The sequence below is a fragment of the Syngnathus floridae genome, chromosome 6 (assembly GCF_059516105.1).
Source record: "Syngnathus floridae isolate MCC-2025c chromosome 6, RoL_Sflo_1.0, whole genome shotgun sequence".
Taxonomy (NCBI): Eukaryota; Metazoa; Chordata; class Actinopteri; order Syngnathiformes; family Syngnathidae; genus Syngnathus; species Syngnathus floridae.
Window position 1 is genome coordinate 18,531,704 of NC_142418.1, and position 6,652 is coordinate 18,538,355.

The 6,652-nt window shown below is 44.1% G+C and overlaps 1 long non-coding RNA gene across 2 annotated transcripts in view; it reads right to left on the reverse strand.

Moving 5' to 3' along the window:
* Positions 1 to 5,748, reverse strand: part of LOC148397094 (uncharacterized) — a 38,423-nt gene extending 32,675 nt beyond the window's left edge. The window contains exons 1-3 of one of the 2 annotated variants that reach the window (XR_015859190.1): positions 5,507 to 5,748; positions 5,374 to 5,396; positions 5,168 to 5,265 (exon numbers count right to left, since the gene is read on the reverse strand). This is a non-coding gene — a long non-coding RNA (uncharacterized LOC148397094). The remainder of the gene's footprint in view (positions 1 to 5,167; positions 5,266 to 5,373; positions 5,397 to 5,506) is intronic. The other variant, XR_015859189.1, reaches the window with a different exon arrangement.
* Between the last annotated feature and the right edge of the window lie 904 nt (positions 5,749 to 6,652).

Genomic DNA, 6,652 nt, shown 5'->3' on the forward strand with positions numbered 1-6,652 from the left:
GATGGGATTTGGGAGAGATGGATGGATGGATGGATGGATGGACGGACGGACGGACGGACGGCTGGATGCAACACTAGCTATAACGGATGGATGGGAAAGAGCATTACTATACTTGTAAAGACAAACATTTTCATGTCGCTCTTATTAGAGTGTAGTTTTGCAGTCTTGACAAAAACAAACTCGTACTAATTATCACCATCCATCACGAGAAAAACATTTGACACCGACGTTGAGCCGTTCACCGTCGGCAAGCCTCGGCTCAGCTGAAAGAGCGCCGGCAGCTGCTGTTGTGACTCCAAGAACCAACACTAACTTCTTCGTGATGAATATTTTCAAAAAAGAAACAGGTGATAAAAGAAATGGCGGCAGACTCGAAGGAAACAAGCGAGGAAACGGAAGCAGGAAACGGCTTGCTTCCTTTTTGATGATCTTTATTTACCTTGCCCTTAATCACCTATTCACTCTCTTTCTCTCGCTCTCACACACACACACACAAACACGTTTTACCTCACACCAACCAACCAAGCAAGCAAGCAAGCCTGTGTGCTGTGCTAATATTGACTCTGCTGACTTACACTGCCTCTATTGAGTCAAACACAGAAGTGTTTGGCTAGAATTAGAACATCATTGAGATAACAGCTGCCCAGGCTGAGGATGAGACAGGCGCTAATGGGAAGCAGAGCAGGGGGACACTCGCTCACTCGCTCGCTCACTCGCTCGCTCACTCGGTCGACCACTACGCTTCCATGCACGCTTCAAATAAATATTGCCACAACCTGATTAAAACCTGACGATTAAATGCACAGCAGCGTCTTAACCTGGAGACGCCAAAGTCGGCCCCCGGATTCATTTGCGCGTGTTACCTTACTGACTGATTGACTGTCAACAAAAACAGCTTCACCGAGACCGTAAAACCGCGTTTTGTGCTTTGCATGGCCGCAGTAAAAACAAAACTGCAGCAAAAGCGGTCGACATCGTTAATCTCGGCGCGTATGAAATTCGTATCTTACTCACAACAGCTACGACGTTAACTGCCCGACCGAGCCCAACGTAAAACGCAAACAGAATGCCCATTTTTGCATATTTAGTTCTTCGAGGGGGAAAAAGACAAACAGGCTTTACGATATTACTTGCAAATTTACTAGCGCAAGCTTCTTTTCCTTTCTGGCCGTTAATTGTGCCCGCAGTTAGTTTGCCCGCCTGCCCGCCGACGACACTCGTCAGATTTTATAGGCTGCGTATGCGAGCTTAGCTCCTCCGCTGGGCCCTTTTGAAAGGCCCCAGCTTCCTCATTTGAAAACATAAACGTCTAATACAATGTCGCCTTGCGAGCGTGCAGCTACTTCAAGGGAAATGTTTTTGGCATGCGCAATTAAATGCAGAGTTGAACGCAAAGCTTGTTAGCGAGAAAGGGACGTTTTTCTGAAAGGCCACGCCGAACCTTTAACAGTTCGTAACGCGCATCATGAATTGCGCACGAGGGCGAGATTTAACAAAGCGATGGAAGTGCGTCCGAGCGATGCAGCTGGTTGCCTCCGAGGCAGCAAACGACAGCGTTTAAAAAGCGCACCCGAAGGCTGATGCCAGCCAGCCAGCCAGCGCAGCCCAGCACAGCGCAGCGGCCTTTGCATGCTTACGCGCTTTGGTTTTCTCCCGACGGGATGTTTTGAATGGCCCTGGGTTATGTATTCACCGGGTCGTGGAAGTTAAATGAGCCGAGCGGAGTGTAAACAGAAAAGAGGACGACGGGGATGCAAATGGAGTGTTGGGAGGGATGTCAAAAGAGATGTCAGCATTTTGCCACATTTCACTTTCAAATAAGCCTCAACTGACTGGGAAGGCCAACGACCTCATTTATTTAGTCAAAGATTCTATAATCAGTAACTCTTCAAAGGCAAAAGATTTGCATGTTTTTCAAAACACTTATTGTTTCTGAAACCCTTTATGTAAAAATAGGACAAGCAACAATGTCTCGGCATCGCCCAATGCGCGTCAGATTTATCGGATTTATTTGCATTAGCTGTCGCTGTCCAACGCAGAGTATTCAACTTTTAATTCTGCTTTTTTATGACTCATCACAAATAAATAAATGAATCAATAAATATTTATGTATCTATAAATAAATAGCTGTGTGTATGTATTTATTAATTTATTTAGCTATTATAGCTAGTCATTGTAGCTATTTAGTTATTTAGCTAGCTAGCTTGATTTTGTGTTTCAGAGCAACTCAGAATTTGACTTTCCAGCAGTGTCTCTTTGTTTCTGTTTGCATGATTACACAAAAGCCATCACGTTGACCTTGATGCAAGCCCATCATTTTCTTTTCAAAAACATTTCAGATCAAATGTTTTGTCCTGTCCTAAAGGAGAGCGTTGCAAGACATAGTATCTTATCTATGCAACTCCACTTGTCTTCCAGCAAGTGTCAAGTTGACGTTCTCAGGGTGGAATCTTGGCATTACAGCGCTTCCACAATGTTACGGCCAATTTGATGTTCCATATTTGAGGTGGCGAGTAATCAAGCATGCAGAAGTCAAGTGAACAAAGGAGAGAGAGAGAGAGAGAGAGAGAAGAAAATGAGGAACTGGCAGGGCGGACATGTTTGTCTGCTTGTATGGAGAAAGAGAGAGGGGAGGGAAGGAAGGAAGGGGCGTTGTCTGGTCTCCATTTGAATAGTTCCTATTCAAACACAGAGGATGCTCGCTCGCTCGCCAAACAAGCTTATTCGAGGGGGTTCGATGTGGACCGTGTTAGCTCAGCAAATCCAGCTCTACAAACACGCTTGAAAGGATTCAGTCATCTTGATGTGCGTATTGATCACGCCGGCGGCCCGTCTGGTTGGAGCTCACGTCAAAGGACACGCCAGCTGTCATTTGGCTGCATGAGCATTTTTTTGGGCCGGTGGGTGAGTGAGTGAGTGAGTGGAGGTGATTGCTAGCAAAACACGAGAGAGAAGAGCGAATTGGATGGCTCGCTATGAGACCGTTCCCCTCCCCACGAACTGTCTCACCATCGATCACAATTTCTCTGCCAGCTGTTCCGGTGTTTGCTTAAATGGACCTCACCGGAAGCCTAATGGGCTTTTCACGCCACCCTTGCTATGCCGCTGCAGGTTTACGTGCTCCTCAGGTGATGTTCCAATGCGAACGTTCAGTGGGCATTAATCAAGTGGATAAACCCAGCGTGAAAACAGCACGCTTTGTGAATTGGGCGACACTTCGCAGTAGGTTTTTTGTGTTTTTGCTGCGCTCCCTCCAGTTTGCCAGAACTCTAATCTCTGGCGCGCACGTGGTTGCTTTAATGGCGGCCGTTCAACGCATACCTGCGCTTGTGTGATAAAAGGCGCCGCCTTATTAGAAGGAACAACTTGGCCGTACCTAATGAATTAAGTGACAAGTCGTTAATGCGGCGCCTATAATTGAGCACCGATTGCAAGCGCAATGTGCAAAGTGGTGGATAAGAGCGGCCGTGTGGAAGACTTTATTTGAAAAGGATGAGCCACTAATGTGTGTGTTTAAAAAGCGAGCATGGGCCCGACTTACACACGGCGCAGATAATACGGTTTGGTAAAAGTAAATTGGGATGATGTGCTTGCAGATGTGTGCACACCCTCTTGGAAGTGGGCTGGATGAATCACATTTAAAGTCATGTCTCTCCAATTAACTCCAAATAAAGTTCTTCTGTTCTAGTCTAGGAGTTTTTTGACATTTTTTTTTTTTCTCAGGTCCTTATAATAGTCAGAAATCTGTCATTTGAACAGGCCCAGTGGGTACTGAGTGGACTTTTATTTTAATATCCCCTGCATATGCTTTCTGTTAATCACGCTTATTCAGTCTTTTGTTGCTTTGAGGGATGTGAGAAAGTCAACCCCTGTCATATTCAAAGTAGACGTTATTTAGTCATCATCCATTGGGCCGCTTTGTACAAGCGTGAGTGCAGACCCCCCCCCCCCCCCCACCCCCACCGCATTTCGTCAGCAAACTCCTTTCACTACTGCTTAAATCATCTGCCAACTGCACGCAAAGCCGCAGCTTTAACTGGATGACATCAAGCACTTGTGATCTTTTTTTTTTCTTTTTTTCCTCCTTCTCCATTGCGGTTACAATGAAAGTGAGTCAACGGAAATCCGTCATGGCATACTGTCACCACAGGAAGGACACCGCCAGCTACAAGTGCAGCCAGTGTACACTCGGCTGACAACTGCAAGCACTTAGTCGACTGCCGAGAACAAAGAGGGCAGGGGGGGAATTATTCGGCTAAATTTGGGACTTAGTGGCTTCCAATATGACTACTCATTGTTTTATTCAGAGGTCTACTTACTTACCCAGAACATAATTAAGGAGCAGATCAGATGTAATTTTTCCATTTGAATCCACTGTGGGTGGGCCAAAACAACATTGAAGACTCACAAATAAAAGCCAGAATACCATCAACATTTCAGCAATAGAGGAAACATTTGTAAAACTATTGGAGGTATATTGCTTAACAGACACGACACATTTGAACCAGTTTCTAGTTGTGTTCATGAAATATCATGACACGCTTTTGACCTTTGTGACCGTCAACAACAGGAAGAGAGATTTACATTCTGCAAAGGAGCGTGAGGAAGAGGAAGAATTTTCAAGACGTTTGCAGACAGGACAGGCTGAATGACAATTAACTGTCTGTCAGTCTCGTCATTTTTTTGTCGAATAGTCGGCTGTAAGGCATCCGCAGTTTTGACATGCAACGATGGCGACAGGCCGCTCAAGCAACGCTCGACTCTCACGCGCTATTTGCACGCTTGCCACTAATTGACTTTCACTGACGGCGGTTTCTTATCTATGCCACTGATGGAAAGTGTCATGGGGAATTCTAGTGCGGTTGTGGTTGAGCTTCTTGCTCTAGCAAGTCCTTTTAAATTAGGATCCATGAGGTTGGTAAAATAGTATTTATGAAGGCACCGGATAGCTAAATTTAGTTCTTCAAGTTGAGCTAACAGCTGAACATGAATATTCAAACTGCCTCATCCTAGTTCAGTCACTAGTTTCTTGCAGCTTCGTACCCCGAAAAATAAACTGTCGCAAAGTGAATTTCCAAAATCACATCGTGTTGACAGCAGCAAATGAAATGTGGTTGGAGGAATTGTCCAAATGTCCATTCATAAAGAGAAGTTGATAATGGCTTACCTTAATTAGAATCCTGTATCGCCGAAGGTAGAATACTAGTTGATGTTTGGGCTTTCTGTTTTCAGTAAACCCTTGTTGTAGCAAAAAAAGGCCACATGCTGAAATGGCGATACAAAACACATTAGTTAGCATAACCAGCCAATTTAAATACTGTTACTTTATATTCGTTAATTTAAGCTGTGTTCATTTTTAAACTGTATACTTACATTGGCGTACAATAAACAGCATACTGCGTATAATAGGGAGGGTCCATCGATTAAAATGTTTTTTAGTCACATCAATCTCACATTTTCTATTTTAAATGTACAATTTATTTCATGTTTCTAAAACTATGCTTACCTTCATATCTCCCCCACTGACTTCGCAGCGTTGTTTTTTGTTTTATTTTGTCTTTTTTCATCGTGTCAACCAACACTCGACTTCTATGCACAAGAACTGCCTAATTATTATTTCGTTCATTGACTGGTGCCGTTATTTCTTTCTCTCCGAGTATTCAAACATTTTATCTACCTTGAGCATAATGGCGGCCGAGGAAGGTGTGTTGGCATCAACTTTTAATCACCGTCCTCCAAGCGAGTTATCTGCATGTGCGCACCACACTGCCCCTAGAGGCGAAGAGGCACAATGCAGGGCTATCACTGCTGGGCTGCGTTCAAAATCTATCGGCGAGAAAGGAAATTGGCGTTAATAACGTGTCATTTTTGGCACCTCGAGAATAATGCCGTTGAGATATAACCTGTCTCATATCGCAACACCTTCTACGCTACTGAATTTTAATGTTTTTAAATTAAGGCAGTACTTGGAGTTAAAAAAACGATTTAAGTCAATGTAATTGTCTGAAAATGGATGTGCGGTAAAACAAATGATAATATAATTGAGTAGAATATGAACATTAGTCAAATGTTTCCCAAGCGACAATGCAGAGCGCCGGATGGATGCAGCTCTCTCGCTCTCTCTCACCTTCTCAAGAGTCTCTTTTAAAAGCTGTAATGTTGATTAGAGGCTCAAACGTAATAACATGTCTATGATGCTTGTGCCACTTGGCGTTGAGGGTTTGCACACCATAATAGTGCGGTGCAAGCCTGGTCAAAAAGCAAAGCACTTGGAGTGAATTTAATGGCCGCTGGTTGCTCCGGGCTCTTGACCTTCTCCAAGAGGCTCCATGTTAGTCACTCTTCAGCGCTTTCCAATTGAAACTCAGCCAGATGAGGTTTCAACTGTCTCTGATGCGCTCAGCTTTGTGGAGACGGGAAATGCGTGCTCATATTTATTTGGATTTCACAAAAGTGCAGTTTGCAATTTCAACCCAGCTGTAGGGTGGGGGGGAGATCACTTTGTTCCTGCAGATCCAATTGTATTGTCAGTACTTGTCACTTCAGCAGAAACACATAAATATAAAATTTCATATGAGTGCAATTACTATTTTGCAACACCTTCTTTTGCAATGTTGTCCAAATGGATGGCATTCAGGAGCCAACGGTGAAG